At 38.6% G+C, this 22,791-nt stretch overlaps 1 protein-coding gene across 1 annotated transcript in view; it reads right to left on the reverse strand.

Annotated features, from left to right (window-relative positions):
* Positions 1-485, reverse strand: part of LOC100867777 (uncharacterized) — a 116,015-nt gene extending 115,530 nt beyond the window's left edge. The window contains exon 1 of the mRNA XM_086907651.1: positions 333-485. The gene's annotated coding sequence lies outside the window, so the exon portion shown is untranslated. The remainder of the gene's footprint in view (positions 1-332) is intronic.
* Positions 486-22,791: the final 22,306 nt, after the last annotated feature.

Genomic DNA, 22,791 nt, shown 5'->3' on the forward strand with positions numbered 1-22,791 from the left:
CTGTCTACCCACAACTCAGAAGAAGTCTCGCGAAGAAGACGAAAAAGAAAGAAAATACGAATAAAATTCGATCGTCGATCCCTCCCTTCCAATCCGAGACGAGACCTCTTATGAGCCAGAGCAGTACCACTACGGAGCAGTGCCCCTCGATTCTTCTTCTTCCTTCACGGAGAACCGACTCGATCCATCCTTCTTTCCATCCTTCTTCGTATTTACAAACTACTCTCGAAAACGATGGGAAGCTGTCGAAAACCGACGCGTTTCTCGAAGGGAACGTTTCGATTCGGAGGAAAAGCGGGGTCGGTGATATTCGCACTTTCGGATCCACTGACCTTTAAACCTTGTTGCTCTCCTAGCTGACGGACGCGCGGGAACCGAGGCTCATGTCAAGGGTCGTTTAGGCGACGACTGGGCGACTACCGGCGAGCGAACAACAACCGTGCGATTTCGGATCACACGTCCCTCGCGATCCCTTTGCACTCCTGCCGCGCTCTGCTCTCCGCTCTCCGCCGCGTAGCGCGCTCGCTGGATCGCGCCACCGCGCCGACGCCGGCACCTGCGCCCTCCTCCCCTTCCCTCCTCCTTCCTCCTCGCCCCCAGGGCCACGCCAAGGGAAAGTCTTCCTCCTTCCTCTCCATGGTGTTCTCCATGAATTCTTAATCGGAGATCCGTCACACAGATGAAATGGGGGTGTCTCCCGATGCGTTCGTTATGCACCTTGAAAAGGGAAGAGGTGTGGGAGGGTAGGGAGGTTGGTTTCGGGAGTTTTTTGAAATTTCAAACGCTAGAGGTAGATGTACGATTTAAGTGATTGGCTATCTACGAAGCTGTTCCGTTGTTGGTTTATAAACTGATCCTACGTCAACCGCGTCGATTACAAGGAGACGGTGTGTTGGGTTGGGTTATCGTTTCTTCTTAAAATTTTAGAGAAATTTTAGAAGAATTCTTTCCGAAGTAAAGATTGGAAAAGTAGTGTTTCGTTGTTTTATCTCGACTCTTGTGCTTCTGTTCTTCTTTTTACGTTCAACGTTTTAATAATATTTTATTTCGCAAGTAAACTCCTCGAGAATTGCTCTATTTCTCGCAAGTGGAAACTACGTTACGAAGGTAATTTTCACTCGAACCGGTGAAAAAATAACTTTCGAGAACAAAATTACCGAGAGTTTTATACCTCGCCTATAATTCGCTCTTTTGTTTTATCAACTTGAATGCAAGATCGGGAATGCAAGAATCGTACTAATTTTTTTTTTTTTTTTGAAATTTCGTTTTTCAAAAATCGGTTTTCAAAAAAGACTTGTAACGACGAAATGTAATTGCATTCTCTTGCGCTCCCCCGACCACATCCTCCGAGGCATTATAATTTAAATAACAAAGTGCCTTCTGTAATTGAAATTCCTCCATACTTAGCGCGGGAGATTGAAAATTTCGTTTACCAGGGATGGATGTGAAAATATTTTGACACTTTATGTTTGCCTTGCATTTTCTCGCGGAAACGAACGATTTCCACGATCATCAAATTTATCCAAAGATTCCGTATCGTTTAAAAATATCGCGATGCAAAATATTATTTTCTATCCGCGGCTTAATAAAAATTAACGAAGCCAAAGGCGTGGAAACGAAGCTCGATGGAGGATGAAAACAAATGCATCCAGCGTCGAATTATCGCGCGTGGTTCGATGATCGGATCCTTTAGTCAACAGTCCTTCGGGTTTTTCGATCGACAGAATTGGCGCAGATTCAACGCGAACTTCGTATTCGCCCGAATAATCGCGCACGAAGCGTCGTTAATCATGGACGCGATAAAGGAGAAAACTCGTCCAATTTCGATCCGTCAAAATTTAACCGATTTTTCCGATCGGGCAGAATAGAAGAGGCTAACGAGAAGTAATCGCGAGACTTGCATTTATACGGAATTCGTTTCAACTCGCGAGATAATAAATCGAAGAGTTAATTACGACGCTTGGAATATTTCACCTTCGTAGGAATTTCTTTGCCCCTTGTCGGCTCGGAAAGTTGGAATAACTAGGATATTTCGATCGCGGCCGCTCATGAATTCTTCATTTCTTCGCGAAACTTGCCTCGCAAAACGGGAGTTATCGCGTATCCATTTTCCACCATTTTCGCAGACCGCTTACACCAACACCCCGCGTTAATTTCGTTATATAACGACGTCCTTCTTCGCGGACTGCTTAATGCTTCTTAATTAACTTAACGGTGGTGCGTGGTCTCTTACTATCGGACAAGCCTGGCCAAACTTCACTTAAACGGAGATTTTTAACGAATTCGAATCGTTTGCATCGAAGGAAAGAGCCACTTTATTCATTCGCGACTACATTAATTCGTTAAACGTAAAGTGTTTTTTATCCGGAATATATAAATACAATCGTAATTATCCTAACTCATCTCTCACCTTAACTTCAATCGTTAAAAAACAACGAATCGAGCTGTTTCGCGAAAATTCTTATTCATACTTCCTTCTAATTTCTTCTTTCTTTTTTTTTTTTTTTTTTTTTGATTAAAGAAACTTTTTCATCGAACGTCGAAGCCGACTGTCTTCCCTCGTCTATTTTTCCTCGTTATATATACACGTGCATACGACGCAATGTCCGCGAACTCGTGCTCCAACTCGTCCGGGGACGAGCGCAGTGGCAACAAAGATGGATTATGCAACGCGTTCCCGAACCGTGTTCCGTTACGTGTCCACGAACGTGTAATAATTCACGGTACGTTGGTTGGAAGGAAAAAAGAAGCTCCCTCGTTAAAAACGATGAGAAAAAGGAGGCAGAACCGAGACGGTAATCGGGGCAGTAATTGCGACACTGTGTCTAACCGTTTAATAACCGGCCGTTCCTCGAAATGCCGCTCGCTTAATTGCCGGACATTGTTATTTATTCCATCGGTGGACAATCGTTTTAAAAACGGTATGCAACGGAATTAATAATGCCTATCCTCCCCCTATCCTCCTTTTCAACCTACCTTCAATGGGAGGTTACCTTCTGTTAACGTTCGACTCGACGCCAACCTGGAACAAAGGGGGATGAATCTGTGGGATCGAGAAATTGTTGGCGAGGAAAATTTATTCCATCCTTGCGCCACTCTCGTAAATGTAATATTTTTATTAATATCTCTGCCTCCTTCCAGCCAACGTATTGTCCTCGTCGTCGTCGTCGTTGTTGTTTTCGCTTCGGGACGTTTGTTTCGAGATTGGAAGAGAGAGAGAGAGAGAGAGAGACGCGGAGGAATTTTTATTCGAGTTTAAGCGAGAAGCGTTCGATTAAGGGGAAGAGAAAAATTGTCGGAGAAGATATGAAAAAGTAACACTTAAAGGGATCGGTTTCGATAATAGCGATGGCTTGTTGGAGAATGGCTTTTGTTGTTTTGATGGTTAGAATCTAGACGAGAAGAATTCGTTAAGAAGAAAAACCTCGGTACGAATATTTTTAACCAATCAATTTCAATCACTTCCATTGCGAATCGAATTCTCGAACGAACTGATAATCCGAATCGATGGTATATTTTTACAAATTGCGTTCGTAAAAATGAATTAAACGTATGGCGAAAACAACGGCTCGTTTCTAAAAAAAAATGGAGATTTTTAATCGAAGCAAAACAACCGAAATTGAAATATTTTTGCGAACGGTGTTAGATTAGAACGGAGGACAAATATCGTTTCTAAAATGAACGATATCGATACAATTACAACTCGTTTCTAAAATGGAAATTTTTAATCGAATTAAAAAAAAAAAAAAACTATCCAAATCGATACGTTTCAATTTTACTTGAAAAAAAAAAAAAAAAAAGAAAGAAATCTTGCATTCCTAAGGATCGAATTTACAAGCTTCGTAAACAACATTGAACAACGTTATCGCGTTGAGCGAAGAGCTGATTAATAAAACGCAAAATCTCTCCGACTTTAATGGAGTTTGGTTTTGCGCCCCTGGTTGGATGAAAAGTGGTTGAAAAATGAAAGGATCGGAAGGGGGTGTGCCGTTGCGCACGAGGAAAGACGGGGGGGGGAGGAACGGTTGTACCGCACAGGTTGATTTAGCCATCGTGCACGGCGTTGCGCAACGTGACACTTTACGCGGTTGTGCTGCGTAGCCCCACACGCACGGTCTCTGTCGGTGTGACGCGTGAGAGCAGCGGGGGTTGAAGCAACAGCGAGCGCCACCAACTGGGTCAATACTCGCGTCCCTGTCCTTCGTCCCCCTTCCCTCCTAACGCTCTCTTTGGATCTGAATAGAACGATTGTTGCCCCGATTGTTCCCTCGATCGTGTGGCTGGCTGCTAATCTTTCGGTCGAATAGCACCGTTTTCGAACGCGTTTACAACGACGTGTACAACGCGACAAGTAGTGAAGGATCGCTTAATAATCGGCTTCGTTCTCGCTCGGTCATCTTGTTCTTTCGAAACATTGGTATTCGATGCCTGAAGATGACGTTGTTATTACAGTTGGCTCGAGTGTTGTAAATATAGAGCGAGATTGGTAATTGGTCGCGAATTATAGCGAAAAGTCGGTAGAAGAATTCAAAGGGATTTTGGGGAACATAGTTGTGTTTATCCCCTATGAATTTAGAATAATTTATACGTTATGATAATTTTACGTGAAACTTACACTCGTGCTCGTTTAGCGAAGTTAAAATTCCGTCCGAAAAAATATTTATAAATCAAGTAAATTTATGCAAATATATTATCTTACGTTACATGTATGCTCAAAAATTTGTTCCAAGTTTATGATTTTTATTTTGAAATAAAATAACGATCCTTAATTTCATCTTCTTCGTTCGCTATAAAAACGTATATAATTCATTCTTTCAAATAGTTCTCCGATATTAAAAAATTCCAAGAAGACGGGTTGAAATTAACCCGATACTCACTCTCTTCGTTGTTGTTTTCCTCGCATAGAGAGCGATGTATACTTTTCTCTCAACACAAGCTGAAACGTAAAAGCGATGTTTCATTTAACACGGTATTTGTTTTAATTAACGCATTATTCTCAGACGCGTTTGCCAGATTGCAGTTTTACACGTCATATTATTTCGATTGTACTTTAAAAACACTTATTCTCTTCTTTTTTACTTCGACTTCGCGTCGTTGTAGCCTTCGAATCATCTTGACACTCTTCGAGCGAATCATCTTCGAATCTTTCAATGGTTTTTCTTCGACGTTTGATCTTACGACGTTAATGAGAGACTTCGAGCTACTAAATTTCTCCATTTCTCGCGAGAATTTAAATTTGGCCTTAATTCGATGGAAAAATGTTGGTTTCGGTTGCAGCAAGTTGTACAAGGTAATATGCGAGTGTCCCTTTATTTCGATCGAGAAGGAGAGGAAACGTGAGAAGATGGCGCGTCAGTTTTGCCAAATTGAAAAAAGAACTCGAGAGTGACTAAGAGGAGAATTGAATTTCCGTATTGCGATCGTATAATGCATCGCGAAAAGCGCGAAAATGAAAGGAATGTGTCGTAATGGGTCGAAAGTGCAGGATCGAATAATTTATTCCTCTTTTTTCTTTTCTTCTCCTCCTCCTCCTTCTTCTTTTTTCGAATAATCCAAAAAGTGGAGGTATTATCAGCTTCGCTTATCCCCTACTGGGAGATAATTGAATATCCAACTACCGTCTTAATGCAGTTGTTAAATTATACATTTGGAGGAGGAACTCGAAATAAATCCGATAGAAGGATTATTTTAACGATTTCAACGAACACCGATTCTTCTTATATCGACGAAAAGTCGTATTATCACCTATTTCCAGATGAGGAAAAGGAAAAGATGATGTTTGGATCGTTGAATTTTGAAAAAGGAAAATTTTATTTTCCATTCAATGGTTTACCCGCGATTTTCTGCAATTAGAAAATAATCGGTGAGATTGGAATTACGCGTAACACGTTACGTGAATAATAATAACTGTTAAAAGTTAAACGAGTAAGAATTCGAGTCCCTGCTCGGCCTAAAATTGCCCTCGGCACCGCGGGAAGTTTCGGTCCCGTGACGCTCATCGTCAGAGGACGTTTAATATCTTCTCCCGAAGCTCTGCGGTTAATTTGGAAATTCAATTAGAGTAAGTTTAAACGTAGCGATAAAAATAGAAGAATATCTGCAACAGGGCGCAATGTATTTAATAACTTGTCGCCGATCCATCTAAATAAATTACAAACATTACTTTTTAAAATAACCAAACTAATGTTTCGCAAATATCGAAGTAATTCTCTCTCTTTCAACGACGAATTTTAAAAAATACTCTTCGAACGCTACTCCAGTTTTCTATTTGCATATTAACTCGATGGAATTGTTTTATCTGCGACGAGAAAAAACGATACGGCAGATTTCGACACGGATAATAATCCGTAGATCGTTCGATCGAGATTATTCGATCGAATACGAATCGAAGATAATCGAATATGAACGATTGGAAGAGAAATCTGGAAGGATTTTAGAATTGCATTTAAATGATGGAAATTAGAGGATTGTTAATTGCCGCCCTTTTTCCAATTCGATGCAAGTTAAATCACCGCAATTTATTCTCTCCTTCTCTCTCTCTCTCTCTCTCTCTCTCTCCTCGTTATTTCCTCGTTAATCCAAACCCACCCCGAAAAACGTATTTTTATCACGATACGAGCGAGATTCAGGTCACACGCGTGCACGGTTCAGTCGAGGAGAGAGGCGAAATTTTCAAAGATCGATTGATAAAAAGTGGGAAAACGTAGGAATGTAATTGGGAATTGGGGTGAAATGGTGTATAACAGCGATAGAAGTGCGCGAGTAGAAGATAATTTTATACGATTATGGGGGCGCAAAGGCACGATCGATTCCTCGCCGAGAGGATTAACTCGCGTCGCGATCGAGTCGAATAAACTTTGCGCTTATTGTTTGTTTATTCACCGTTCGTTAGAGATTAATGGAGCAATAATTTAAAGTGGACGCGGGATTCGCGAGAGGATCTCAATTATAACTTTGTGTCATTTTTATCGCGATTAATCTCGGCCACGACAACACGTTGCATGCTTGAAACGCGTTACAAGCACGCGTGCACGCCACTACTACTACCGCGTTAATTATAGCCGGTCAACTAGAAGTTCGTTAAACTATCTTCTATCACGGTAGTTTACTCCTTCTTTTTGTCATCTAGTCTCAAGTTTGGATGCTACTTGATGATTGATAAGAATTTAGTTAAGTTTCACTCACGTTCATATATTTTTAAGACAATTTATTTATATATTTTTTTTTTCAAAAATAAGATTGTGTGCGGCGTAGAAACACACGGTGGAATTATTTTTCATTCGGATAAGAAAAGTAAAGAGAACGGGGGGAAATTAGTTGCGCACGAGGACACGTCCTATTTCTAGAAACTGCGGACGCGGTGATCAAGTTGTTTCGAACGATAAATAGCTGATAAACAGCTTTCATTTTTTAAAGCGTATCTCCGATCAAATGTCCTTCTAATTAAGGACACGCTTATAATTATCTCCTTATTAATAAATTAGAGGAGAATCAATCATTGACGAGAATATTACGCTTCGAACGAGATAAGAAGGAAGAGAAGAGCGGAGATTGGCAGAACGTGGAGCAACAGGGCGTGGTTCTAGCAAATTCGTTCGCCGATTTACCAAATAATTTTTATTCCAAGTACAACGGTTTTTCCTTAACGAGTGAAAAAGGTATGCTTTAAATTTATCAACGCATCGTGTCGCCGGGTTAATCGATGCATTCCACGATGAAAAATGAAAACATTCGAATGGAACGCGATACGAACCTCGTGAAATTAATTCGTTCCATTATTCCTCTCTCTTCCTCACCCGAGTATTTTATATTTATTCGTTCACCGAATCTATTGTCATCGAAACTCGTCGGATCCTTGTAAAACACAAAAAATCTTTTAAATCTCTTTTTTTCTTCTTCTTCTTTTTTAAAGATAAATAACTGTCGACAACAACTTTACGGAATTTTAATTAACAACTAATTTTTAATACCAGATCGAACAATGTAAAGTAATTCTGGAATTTCGATAAATGTTTCAATTTCGAACGTGTAAATGTAAATATTGTCTAAAGTAATTGAGACTTTTCGCGAAAAATTTCGATACCAGTTCCATCCAGTAGATGTGGAGCGTTCAATTCAAAGGGAAAATTGGGTGGCGAGGAGGAAGTAATTCTATCAGCCTATTTTCACCGTTGATAAACAGCATCTGTTCGTGTCGCATTAACCAAATGACTACTATTTTCTTCCATTCGACGTGTTCCACGCGCTTTACGAACAGTATTTTGCACGCGCTTAGTTGTTAGTATCGCTCAGCCTCTTCTTTATTCCCGACAAATCCTAACAAATTTGCAGCTCGAAATCACCTTACCTTCGAACGTTCGTAATTTCCTTGGAAGGAAGAAAAAATATTAAATTAAATTAAAATTCCAAATAGAAATCATGTTTCTGTATCGAATGAAATGCTTCGACCACCAGATTACAATTTGTACTGATAGAAAATTTGGAGTGTGCGCACGTTTGGTGGAATGTTAGCTTTGATCTCGAGCGCATGTAATCGATAGAGAAAACGGAGCAATCCATTCGAGCAATTACTTAACCATCATTCGATACTCTGCTCTCTTCTTTTTCCATTGAATGAAAAACGAAACAGGGTGAGAGAGAAAGGGGGGAGGGTGAAAGATATTTGCTGAAGCGTCGATGGAACTAACATTATTAATATAGCTGAAAACGATACGGTTGCTTTGTTTAAAATCAATCTTAGTTAATTATCAACCGTTTCCATTCGATCACTACGCAAATGATGTAGCGTTATGGAACGCGTATAAATTAGCTTTTCGTTTAATTAGCTGCATCCTAGCTAGAAATTTTCCATCAAGTATTATATATTCATAAAACGTACAATTCCTTCTCTTATTCTCTGTACAGTTGTTTCGGCGAAAACATAAAAATAATTGTCACTTTTGCTTAAAGGGGAGGGATTAAGTTGCAAATCTAGCATCGAATTTGACATGAAAAGTTCATTCCATGAAATCTAAAAAAAAAAAAAAATCATAAAATATAAATGCTCGATATTCGATATTTTCGTATATAATTATCGTAAATTTCTATTCTATCATATTCCTTCGCATTTCTTTTCATCAAAAGTTGTATCACAAATTGTATCTTATTCCTCGTTTCGTTTAAAATGTGCCGGTTACAAGAACCGACAGAAAACGGTTACCAGACTCTTTGTACGAGCTCGAACAAAGAACGAATTGTGCCATTTAACGGGAGTAATAATATCGTAATCGAAAGATTAAGTTGGCACGAGGCACGTAGATTATCGTAGGATCGAGGAAGGGAAAGTGTGGAAAATTGGGGCGGCGAAGGAGAATTATCGTCGCACGGAAGGGTGGCCACGAACTTGGAACGATATGTAAATTTTTATTTTCCTCTATCCACACCTTTATCTCTCCTATTTTAGTTAACTCCCTGTTCGCGAAGATTTACAAGGAGAGATCGAGTCAGATGGTGGAATTTCATCTTTTTCTCCCTCCCCCTTTTTTTTTTTTAAGAGTAGGAATCAACTCGAAAGTATTTTTCACATATTTAGATATTTATATTCTTTGCATACGATAATAATTCAATAGAAAATTATATAATCTAAATTTATTTATAACGCTTCGAAACGAATTTTACTCTGATATCGTCTACTTATCATTCCTGAAGCATAGCATAGCCAGCTTGTCGTCTTACCTTTGTTTCTTTATTGCAATTTAACGTCGTTGCAAATTTGTCACTCGTTTATTTCGAGTTTTCTATTTTCCATGCAGCGAAACATCGCGATGGTTTATATATATATATATATATACACAGTGGACGATGGTGTTGCATAATTCAAGAAACGTAGTTGGACGAAAACATAATATCGAACGACAAATGTGTCAATTTCTTTTTCGTCGTTGCAACCCGATCACGATGTAGTAACGCTCGCTCGTTCCTCTGTAATATCGACGACAGATTGGATCATACCGTTCTTCTTTTCCCTCTCTCAACAAAATAAGAATTAAAGCTCGGTCGATTCGAGATTAATTGGAAACCACTCGTATCGCATGAAAATATCCGCTCCCCTCCTTTCGACGCGAAACTATTCCTCTTCTAACGAGCAATATCCGAAATGGAACGTCCCATTCAAGTTGGGAACGAACGTAATATCCAAATATTAATCGAATAATATCGTCCGATTGTTCCTTCGATTTCATCATGCTCCAAGAAAATTATCGACCGAGTCCAATCAGTTTCCACTGGCAACGAAATAATTAATCCAAATAAGAATCCATCGAAAACGAATAGAACCACGTTGAATTCTTCCTTCGAGCATCCATATAATTCGACTCGTCGCAATCTGTCGCGGCACAACAAGAATGAAGAAAAAAAAATACAAGGGTGGGGGAGAGGAAGAATAAAGGAGATACGTGGCACACTCGACCGCTATATTATGTATTTCCGTTATGGCGGAAGGGGGAAACGGAGAAGGGTGTCGCGGACCTTTTGTCCCCCTCGACTTTCAGACTTTCGGTCCACGACCGCGACGACATCGCTCATAAATCTTTCCGAGCAATGCATACAAATGCACGTCCCTTTTTAGATAGAACGGTTCACGAATCGGTAGAGACGAATAGAGCGGGGGGATCCTCGACGAAACCGAATCGCACGGGCTCGTGGATCCGGCGAAAGAAATCCTCCTTCCTCTCTCTCTCTCTCTCTCCGCCCTCCTTCGCCATTTCCTCTCTTTTCCTCCTCTCTCCAAGTGGGTGTGGTATCCCATCCCTGTGTGAACAGCTCGTCCGACACGGCCAGCCGAGCTCCAAGACAATGTAACGCGGAAAAGTCTCGGTTGGCTAGTCACTTACGCTTCCTCTTCCAACCCGGACTTCTAGCCGAGAAAACTCGCCACCTATTTTCCCTCTTTTTCAACCTCTCCTCTCCGCCGTCACGCCAGCTGCCTCGCGCCGCGGTATCACGCGCATCCTGCTCGTGATGAAAGCCCCTCCGTTTCCTCCACACCTTTTTCGGTTACCTCTTCTTCTTCTTCTTCTTCTTCTTCTTCTTCTTCTTCTTCTTCTTCTTCTTCTTCTTCTTCTTCGTTTTTGCCAACAACATTTTTCATATCGATGATCTTTTGCAAGAGTTTCGCCTTGTTTTCTTCTCTTTTTTGTTTCGGTTTGAAACAGCATCGTCTCGATTTAATATTTCACGTAGATTGTTGTTTCGGAAACGGAGGGTGGAAAGAATTTGGAGGAGGGGATGTGTGTTTTTTTTGAAGCAACGTCGATCGATCTTGATTCAATATTTTAGATCGTGCGTGTGTATATGCGTGGGTGGGTGCGTTTTTGGAAATGAAAGATTGAAGAAGGAAAGGGACATTATCTTGTATAATACATATATATATATATGTGTGTGTGTGTGTGTGTGTGTGTATAATATTAAATGACTTATTTGTACAGAGGTTAATTGGGTAAATAATTTGACGTTTTTCACATTGCGCAAGATATTTGCCGGGTAATTGCGATTTAACGGAACAGTTTTCGCAAAGTTGCGTATGAGACAAATATTTTGCATATTCAGATGCACGAGGGCGTGAACGATTGTCATAAATATTTATTATTTTCTAAGTTGGGATCGGTCGATGTCTATCCAACCTCTTTCGCCAACACGAATAATGCATGTTCACACGTTACTTCGTTCCACAACGATTATGTTAAATCGAAATTTCGCTGGAAGGGTTATGGTCGATAAACAGACAACGTTGGATACATTTTTTCGTGGAAATGGAAATAGAGAACGACTATGACTTCATACAATTTCATCAAACAAGACGATGATACAAATTTTCTCCAAATTTCGGTTAATAAAGTATTTATTATTTTCAACATGCTCGGAAAAGAAATTATTTCAAAATAAGATTGTGCAGGAATCGATCTGTCTTGTATCGAGATATGGATCCGTAAATGTTACGAGCGAAGAAATTTAAATTTTTAGACACGTTCCGTGTAAAATGTTATTCCATCCCCTCTTTCAATAGACAATTGCTCAGTCACGAGCATTTCAAACTGTAAATAATAGTCGGAGACATCGTTTAACATCACCGTTAATAAAAATTTCTCTCAATTTCACCGAGAAAGTTCTATTTCAGAGAATTCGACTCGATTTCAAGAGATCAATAACTTCCTTCTGTCGTGAATATTAATAATAATAGTCCCCTTCTTTAGAATATACATGTATAATAATTCATAGATTTCATAGATTTTGAAAAGTTTCAAAGTTTTCACAAAGCGATAAGATAGATATTTTCAAAGAATTCGATTAAAATTCAAATATTCCAATGATTCGCGATTCTCTGAAACTCTCTGAATCGTTCTTCTCCCATTTTTTTTCTCAAAAAAAGAAATCCCAATTTTCAGAGTTTTCCAAAGAAATATCACCTATTTGATATTCTGGTGCTTCCAAACATTACTCTCCAACCCCCCATAACACCTTTTTCATATCACCTTTTTCCAAAAGGAATTCCAGACAAAATTTAATTCTACCGAAAGAATTCCATAGCGGAATGGAGAAAACTGAAAATATCGGGCACGTGTTCGAGTTCCATTCACCATTCCTCGAAGCGTGATTCGTCGTGGATCGTGGCTCGAATTGATGAGACAAACGTGAACGGATTAAACGTCACTCCTTTACTCCCTATATTCATCCTTTTAAAACGAAGGAATCTCCTCCTCCTCCTGCGCGTATAAAAATTTTTGCATAATCTTGGCGGAGGATAAGATACCCCAGGCCCGGATAAGGCGATAAAGATTACTCTCGTTGCTTTTAGGGCAAGATACTCTTCGGGGTGCATTAACGAACACCCTGTAAAACTGCTCCCTTCACTTTCTTACGAGTAACTTCGATACAGGGGGGCGGAATATAAAACGCGTGGAAAAGCACTGATTCATAAATAATCAGAGACAAATTGCACGGTGACCTGCGACCAGACTTCGTCCACTGATATATATAAAGAGAGAGAGAGAGAGAGAGAGAGACAGAAGGAACATCGGGTCGCTCTGATTTACTTTGACCCTTTGAGCAGGAAGGTTGTAAAGAAGTTGTTGTTTCGAGGGTAGTTTCGGGGTGAATTCGTGAAAAAGTTTAACGGGAGTACCGAATCGTTATCGCGTTATTCTTGGAGAAGGTAAAATTTTTAAACTCTTTTATTTTTAACGCGCGAGTGTTACGAAAAAATGTTTGTTGTATAAAATAAGTCCTGGTGACATTCATTCGGGCGTTGTAATTATCTGTGTTTTTTTTTTTTAAATTAAATTAAAAGTATAATTAATTAATAACCGAGGCTGTCGCGTCGTAACGTTGCTTCGCGGATGGAAATGTATAATATTATTTAGTTTGAGCTGAAGAGATTTAATAAATTTTGGCCGCGAAAAATAAAATTGTGAATACGAGTGGATGAAAAATTCTAAGAGAATCGAAAATTCGTCCAAATCGAGAAAGTAAATCGATCGGAAATCAGCGATTCTCTCTTTTTCTCTCTTTTCACGAGTGAGAATACACACCAGCCGTCTTCGTTACACGGGAAATTGGATGAAATTAAAACTTGGCCACGAGATTCACGCGTATCGGCTCGTTACTTGGCATCCTCGTGGCATCCATTACGAGTTTCCGTCCAGAAACTTTTCGCGTTCTCGCGAGAGAGAACACGACGTTTCCATCGAAAAGTCGAATTAAAGGCCCGCCTTATGATTCATCGCGATAATTAATTTTCCTAACGATATTACGATACTTCCTTCCTTGATAATGAAAAGATTATCTGGTTAACTCTGCGCCCATTAATTTCTTTTTTTTTTTTTTTATCCCCTAATATCTCGAGGAGCAGGAATTTATTAAGGGATACAAAGTGGAGATATAACTTTTTTCTTTCTTTCTTTCGGACAATTTGGAATTTACATTATCATTAATCTTGCAATTTTTACGATACATATGCAACGAACGAATTGTTATAGTGTTTGTACATCGATTAAGTCAAGCGTATCAACTGCTTCGATACGAAAAGTAAAATGGCGAGCCTGATAAGAATCTCAGAACACCTTCTGTTTTAAGATTAGATCTTAATAAACTTCCTGAATGCCGTATCGAATTAAAATAGTGTCGATAGTTACTTAACTTCTTCCGCAAAAGTGTACGTGTAAATATAATCTCCTACCACGATTCGATTCCTTCATTTTTATACGTGAAAATTTCGTTCAAAATTCTCTCTTGGAAAGATTAATTGTCGGATATTTGTCGCGATTGAAAAAGTATATCTTTTTCAAGAGAGAGAGAGAGAGAGAGAGAAAGAAGAAATTATCAGAAATTTTAAGAAAGGGATAAAAATCGATCCATCCCGAAGATAAACACCGTAAGGAAGTTTAAGAAGAGCGATCGCGGACAATGCGCTGGAACCGGGGTCCACGTCCCCAAGTTTTAACGCAATAAGAGGAAAGTTAGCGCGGTTTCCAAGTTATAAAACTCGGGATAAGCGGCTGAACCATTTCCCTCCCATTTCCTCGTTAACTTTTCATTTTAATCACGCTCGCGGATAATTAGTATCAACGCACGCGTCGATCTGCATTTTCGCATTTCGAAAAGTTGGGCCGATTTATGCGCCCCCTTCGAGCGTGTAATCAAACTTTTCCTCGGGAAATTTTCAAGATTTTCCAACAGGAAATCTCCTCTTCCTTCCTTCCTTCCTTCCTTCCTTTCTCATAATTTATAATCGAATTAGTATTATCGCGTATGGATAACTATAAGTGAGAAGGATAAAAGTGGATATTCGATAAAGGATAATCGGTTTTACATTGGGTCGAGAGAGAGAGAGAGAGAGAGAGAGAGAAGGGGGTATTAATTGAGCGGACACTCGTTACAGACGCGATTAACGTCTGAACGAATTAATTAATTGATCATCGTCGTGTCGCGTCGGGTTAATTGGCCGGCTTCTCGTTTCGAAAAGTGAATTTTCTTGGCTACGCTCCCGTTCGAGGGCGATTATACTACGCTTTCGAAGAATGCCGCTGCGATTTGTAAAAATATCGATACTTTTAATCTCGGTTAGAACAGAAGGTTAGAATTTCGAAACTTTCAATTGATAAGGTAATAATAAATATCGAGAGAGGCGAAAAGTTGACGCGCATATCGATGACAACGCTTGTATCGAAAACGAAGAAGACTACAAAAGAAGGAGAATGCGTGGAAAATACTTTTTCGTATATTTGTTGGGAAAATTCAATTTCACTTCAATCCTCTTGAAATGAGGGTAGAAATGGAATTTTCCAAAATTCGTCGATTACTAAATTTTTAACTTTACGAATTTAACTTTACCCCGTTTAAATTTCATCCAAATTTCTGGTTAAAAAGGGAAAAGAAAAAAGAATGGTTGAAACAACTCTTCAAACAAACTTTTTCGCCGCTATAAAGTTAAAAGATCGACAAAAATTTTCAAAATCTCGACTGCAACAAATTTTTTGTACGCTCACGTGTCTCGTACCTAAATTCTCTCTGAAAAAAAAAAATTGTTAAAACGCAACCTCGCCTCTTTAAAATTAAAAATTAACAGAAGGAAGGAAAATTCACGTTCTCGACTGCAGCAACTGCTGAACTTTAAACCCTCGAGCTTAACACATCTCACGCCTTAACTTCTATAAAAAAAAAAAAAAGAAAAAAAAATTGACACTTTAACCAATTTGTGAAATTAAAAAATTAAAAAAGGGGAGAAAATTTACAAAAGTCATAATCTTCACTGCGCAATAACTACTTGAACCTACGAGTTTAGCTTTCTCATAAAAAAAAGATAGTTAAAACAACACTTGAAGAAATCTCGTTGCCGTAAAACTAAACAACAAAATCCCGTATTTGAGCAGAAAGTTGGTCGAAATCGGCTCGCTTTCCAAGAGTTCGTTCTTCGATCAGCGCCGCGATGACTTTTATTAACAGTACGACGAGACGTGGGTCGATGGAAGCGAAGAGTCGGTAAGGAAACGAAGAGACGACAGATCAACAAGCGATAACTCACCGCGAACGAACCGTGAAACAAATCCACATCGCGATATGTTAAACCGAGCGAGAAGACAATCGCGAACCTGTGAATAAAAATGATGGAAAGAAGATGGAACGAATAATGTGGACACTTTTGTCACGTTGGGAAAAAAGAATTGAATCTATTATGATGATGAACTGGGGAAAAAAGGGAATCTACGAATTGAATTTGAAAAATCGAAACCTTTTTTTCTTTTGATTAAATTTCTTTTGAAAAAAATTGAAGTTTAGCGGTGTTGAAAATTTAGGTTATAATATTGTTTGAGATTGTAATGAAATTCGATATTATAGTTTATAGTTTAAAGTGATTCAAAGTTCTGTTATGTTTGAAAATATTCTAAAATTTCCGTTTTAAGACTCCGATGTTGGTTGTTTACCGTTTGATGGATCATCGATCGAGGGAATAAAAGTTGAAAAAAAGGATTTGTTTTCGTCGTACGAATAAAATCAATCTTTGATATCTCTCTGCGTTTTCAGTTTTATTATTTCTATTTAATCGTTAGAATTTATTTTCTCGTTCCTTTGTTTTTTTTTTTTTATCACTGAAATTGTTATTCCTCTTTCATCGCGTAAAATTCTTTTTCGATTTTCGCGATCCTATATTTCTCCGAACTCGCATTAATTTTTTTTTTTCCTCTTCTATTCGCAGATGACTTTTTTCCGTTTCATTTTTATTTGTTTCGGCTCGCCGGGATTATTTTTTCGCTGCTTCCTTCCCTAAACGTCCCTCCACCCCTTTTCTTACGTCCTTGCAATTTCCGTCTATTCAGAATAAAAATCAGTTCGTGGTTTTAGACCACCGTCCTACTTTACCATTCCTGTTCTTCCTTCTTTTTTTCTTCTCTCAAGAAAATGCTCGATTCTCGAACAATTGAAATTCATCCGTGCTCGCAAAGCTCGAATCTTAATTCGTCACAAATTAATGATTTAGCTTCATTCGTCAGCTTCCGTCTCGATTGAAAATTTAAATAAAACTGGACCGGTTGGGGATGCGTGAAAAACTTTGGAAAAGTTTCGAAGAAATCGAAATTCGATACGAACACTCGTTACGTTTCATCCTTCTCAGGCTGAACAATTACGATTAACCATTGTTCGATAACGTAGATAATAATAATCAATTTCATTGATTCGACGCGAGTTAATTGCAGCTAACACTCAAAGAATACGGACGATATATCAATCGAACGACAAAGAAACGAAATACATGGATATGAAAATCGAAGGAAGAATCGAAGGATGTTAACGAGTTTACGGGGTCGATTCGGATTAAAACGTTAAACGCGGGGAGCAGAAAATAATTATAGAGGCGATGAATTATGCAAGAGGTGGTGAATAAAGCTTGGCCGATAAATATTCGAGAAGGATGAATCGCGATAGGTGGGCAGGTTATGATGGGACCGGTGTCAAAGTGTTGTTTCTCGCGAAGAAGTAAACGCGAGTGGTGACGAGACTAAGGTTAAATATTCGAAGGATGATGGCGGCGTGGCGCGATTTATCTACACGGCTCTGTTTAACCCGCCACGAGGGGTGAAGGTCGTGATCCAAGCCAGATGCGGTAATCAAACAGGTTCGTCTGGTTTTATTAAATTTTTCTCGAGTCGAGAGATGCGTATATAACATTTTTTGAAATTTTGAATATAATACGAATAATTTAATGTAAGTATAAATTTATTTATTATTTTATCCACGGTTATAAAATAATTTGTTCGTCGATCCATCCTTGGATTTTACTCTAAAAAGATTCGAGCCGGATGCGGAAATCAAATAGGTTCGCCTGATTTTATTAAATTTTTCTCGAGTAGTAACGTTCGATAAGTTTTAAAAATTTCTAAAGATTTGAATTCCTTTTTTTAAAATATTCACTTTCCTCGATTTTACCCTAAAAAGATTCGAGCCGGATGCGGAAATCAAATAGGTTCGTCTGATTTTATTTAATTTGAATTCCTTTTTTTAAAATATTCACGGACGATAAATAATACTTTAAACTTACTCTAACACATACGTACCTAGTTCACTTGATTGAAAAACATTATTAATCGATGTTCGCTTGATTCCATCGTAAAAAGAAGAGAGATTGAAGTATGACGGGAAGGCATGGAGGCGCGTTAAAACGCCCTCGAGAAAGAAGCGGGATCGAGCGAACGTGTTTATCGCGAGGATGGCGTAATTATGTTCGCGCAAGCGTCTTTAATGAAACTCGAGCGATCCGAGAAATAGGAAACGTGGTTCCCCGGGGATTAGAAAAAGATTCGTCGACGAGATCTCGTTTCAAACGCGGCTTCTTCGCCTCTCTGATTACGATTAATCTTATCCTTCTTTTTGTTCCTCGATTCGAACGCGATTTTAATCGCGCTTGGTTAATTGTTCTTTTTTCCCCACTCGTTTTATCCCTCGAAACGCGTGGAACAGGAGGAGGTTAATTTCGGTGAATTTTCAGGAGGATATCGTAGTTGGGAATAATTGGAAAATATTCTCGGGCCTTGATCAATTTGCTTTACGGGAACGTGTTAATGCCACGTTAGGCACGGATGTTTGGATTGGATGGTTACAGTAGGTGTGTGTGCATGTAGTTTCGGGTGTTTGAGATATTGTGCAGATATTGAAATGGTGGGTATTTCGGTAGACATTGCAGGCAATTGGATGGAATGGTCAAACAAAGCGTGTGCCGGGGATGATTGACACAAATCACGCAAAACGTAAGGGTAAAGTGATAGATCGAAACAAAAATAAGTATATTATCGATCGTTGATAAAACTATGAAGAATCCTGCAAAAATATACAATCGTTCAAAAATTAGGCGCGACAAATTCAAAAACAATTTTTCACAAACAATATTTCGATCCCTTTCGCAAAAAATTGGATACAAACGTTCGATGAATTTCTTTCTAGAAAGAAACAATTCCGTCGCATAAATACTTTTACTCTCGAACTACTTTTTATCGTGAAAATACAAAAGAATCGTATACGATGAACGAATTTCCAGAAACAATTTTCTTTTCCACTACTAATTTAATTTCTTTTTTTTTTTTTTTTAAAAAAACCCTGGGAAAATTAAAGGTATCGCGTGAATGATGCAAAAATTAAACATCGCTGTAACAAAGTTGCGAAACAAGCGGTGGACAGAATCTGCCCAGATGGCGCGGTGGTCGTGCGGGAGAGGACGGTGAATATTTGACGAATCCCAGGGGATGTGGACCCCTTCTGTCGCTGCGTTTCCCAACAAATGCGACTCGTGGCGGGCGTAAAATATCGTGGAAATCCAACAAGTGCATAACTGAAACGCCCCACAACTTGCCCCCGTCATAATGTTCGAGATTCACGAGGCGACGCATCGTCACAAGTACAACGATTCCAAGCTTCTCTGCACCTGTTTCATCGAGAAAGAGAATTCTTGAAAATCTTTTTATCATTATACGGACGTGTCTCAGATATTTAAAGCTAACGTATAATATATCTATTAATTATGCGTCACCCCTTTGTTTGAGAAAGTAAAAATTTTCAGGAGGAAATTGGGAGGTTAAAATCTTGAGAGAAAGGGGGAGAATCCGTAAAGACGGTTAAAAAGTTGGGAACGGATGGGATCAGCGTTGGAGGATAGTCGATTCGAAAAAGTTAGGAATCTTGGGATTATAGGTGCGATCGATCCATTAACAATCGTAATCCCGTTGTGCCGCAAACTCCGATAAACTCCGTGATATAAATGCATTCGCTTTAAACTCGATTCAACGCCGATTCTCGGCTGTGCGACGTACTCTCGCGATGGAGCATAAATCATCGAAACTGGTCGCATCCATCTTCTGTTTATCTTTCGACCCTTATTTCCCTGATAACGCGAGATGATGCATCTTTTTTTTTTTAATCGAATATAAATATCGCGACGGATATCAAATATTTCGGGGTTTTCAGTCTTCTTTCTTTCTCCGCCGATTATGAGATCGATCGGAGTATTTTTCTTTTTCTGGGAGGAACGAGGAAGAGGCAAGGGTTAGGAGGAGGGAAACTCGCTGCATTCTTTCAGCAAATGGCAATTACATTAATCGAAACGGTACAAAGGGTGTTGTCATGGTGACGATGAACTGAATTTCGGGACCCTCTCTCTGCGATCCCAAAATTCGTATTCCTTCCTTCAATCGTGAATGTAAATTCCGCGTGTGTATGCCACGTGGAATTTCGAATATTTCCAGTGTATTAAAAGATGAAATGTTCAGGGATAGAACGATAGAGAAATAATTTGTTATTCTCTTTTCGCGGTTCGCTTAATCAGATGTATCAAATATACTTCGTATTCGAAAAATCTTACAAAATATCTAAATATCTTACCTTCGTATATAAATAAACAAGATCTTTCTTACGTTAATTTCTATTCTTTTCTTCTCGATTTCTATAAAATAATGATAAATGAAATATTGGAAGGAAGGAAAATTGAAAGCAAGACGTCGAAATTCCAAAAATCAGCAGATACATCTAATTTAAATTCGTGGCGAGCTAACTCTATATTTTTTATACTACGTTATTGTCGACCAGGTGGTGAAAAATCAGACAACCGTTCTTTTTTTCTTCTCTTTCTCTTTCTCTCTCTCTCTCTCTTTTTTTTTTTCGTTACGAGAGATACGTGACTCGACTCACAACCCTCTCTCATCCGTTTTAAACTTGGAAATACTGTACACTCTCGTGTGTACTCGTACGTCACGGGAATTAAGAAATGGGAGTTCACTTTCGCCGAGAAGAAAATTCGATAGAAACGTGCAAATATCCAAACGTCGTTTATTAAATTTTTCATTCATTGGTAAAATTTATCCTTCTTTATTATTCTTTATCTCGTAAGTACGGGGTTTGGTCGAAAAGTAACTCTTAACTTTTACATGAATATACGATCGAAAGTGAGAATAGAGTTCTCGAGGAGTTCTCTTATCTATGTTTGTTTGGGAGGATAGATTTGTCCCAACTTTTTCTGCAAACTTTCGTCGTCGAGAGGCTGAGGAAATTTTTCGAGAGCTTCGCGAAAGTGCTTTAACCTGTCTCTGGGCGGGTAAAAAATCAATCACGTTTGCGGTAAAATTTTTATTCGGATATGATGATAGTGAGAAATAAATAAAAAAAAAAAAAAACATTGATAATATCTAAACAATAATTTTTCTTCGAATAAAGATACGAGCAGCAATTAATTCGTATTCTATTGATAATTTATCGAATTATTAAATATCGTCGATTTCGTAAACAATGACGATCGATGCTAAATCAATAACGATAGAGTTATTCGTGTTCGATTGATGGCGAGCAATGCTTCTCTTAATATATATATAAATACGTAGCGAAATAAATTGTTCGTGAGTCTGCGATAATTGGATTCGTCCGTTCGAGCTTAACAGACCTCTTAGCCTGCAGGCTTTCGTGCGTGTGCACTCCTCTCTTGTGCGCGAAAGGATTAAAAATAAAAATTAAAAATTTAGAAACGAGGAGGGGACTTAATTTTTGCTGCTTTTTTTATTGAAATTATTATTATTATTATTATTATTATCGGAATACAAATTCGTCCGTTCAAAAATAAGGAAATTGCGAAGAATCGATAAATTGTGAAATTTTAAAAGTATAACCGGATTTCATAAATGGCGTCTCATGAATCACCTTGCTTGATCGAGGCGTCAATTTGAAAGAGAAAACCGAGCTATCCTTTTCGTACGATTTTCGTACAAATCGATCGAAAGGAAGGGATTGAAATCAAATGCTCCGGGTTGAATTTTGCACACGATCAGAATTGAAAGGAAATAAAATTACAACGCGTGTGATCCTTCTCCTTTTCGATTTTCACCGTCGAACCGTCGAATGAATTAAAAATCGTACGAGATCGAATTATCGAAATTAATCTTAGCCACGTGTCGCGGTTAATGCGTTTGCAATTCCAGAGAATTGGTTTCGATACACGTTTCGTATCCACAGGTGATTTGGCTCATTGATCGGGAACGATGGCTCGCGTGACTGTCCATCCATATTACTCCTTCCTCCACCTCGAGATGAATGATAATTTCAAGGACATATTCGAAACTGTTAATCATTTTCACTCCAAATCATTCTCAAACCATTGACTATATCGTTTTTACATCAAACGTAGATCGAACGATCAAAATTTTGATTTCACGTTTAATAATAATTGAACACGTGCGATCGAAGAGATCAACAGATAGCAAAACTCCTTCTTACCCTGAGACGAATGGTAATTTCAAAGACATGTTCGAAATAATAATCACCTCCATTCTCAAACCATTGATATATCGTTTTTACATCGGATGTAGATCAAAATTTTGATTTTAATAATAATTGAACACGTGCGATTGAAGAGATATATGTACATGTACAAAGATTTTTAATCAATTTGTTAAGGATGATGAGAGTAATGATTGGAATAACGAAGTTAAAGAAGGTTTAAAGTTTCGATAATTTGAAAGTTCGAAGAAGAATTGGAAGATTCGGGAGTGGAAGAGAATTATAACTAGCTGGAAGAAGAAAATCTTTACTCGGATGATGCGAGGAGTTGGAAGAAAAAGGAAAAGGAATTTAAGATTATTCTTAATTGATGAAAAAACTGTGCGAGGGGCGGAAAAGGAAGAGAGAAAATTGCATAAAACTTGGTGAACGCGATCGGTAATTGCGCGAATTCGCGTGATTGGTAAATTATTACGATGACCGAACTATAAGTTAAAAGAAAAAATATAT

Source organism: Apis florea, unplaced genomic scaffold (genome assembly GCF_048593485.1).
Source record: "Apis florea isolate Af1SG1 unplaced genomic scaffold, ASM4859348v1 contig_2897_pilon, whole genome shotgun sequence".
NCBI classification, from domain to species: Eukaryota; Metazoa; Arthropoda; class Insecta; order Hymenoptera; family Apidae; genus Apis; species Apis florea.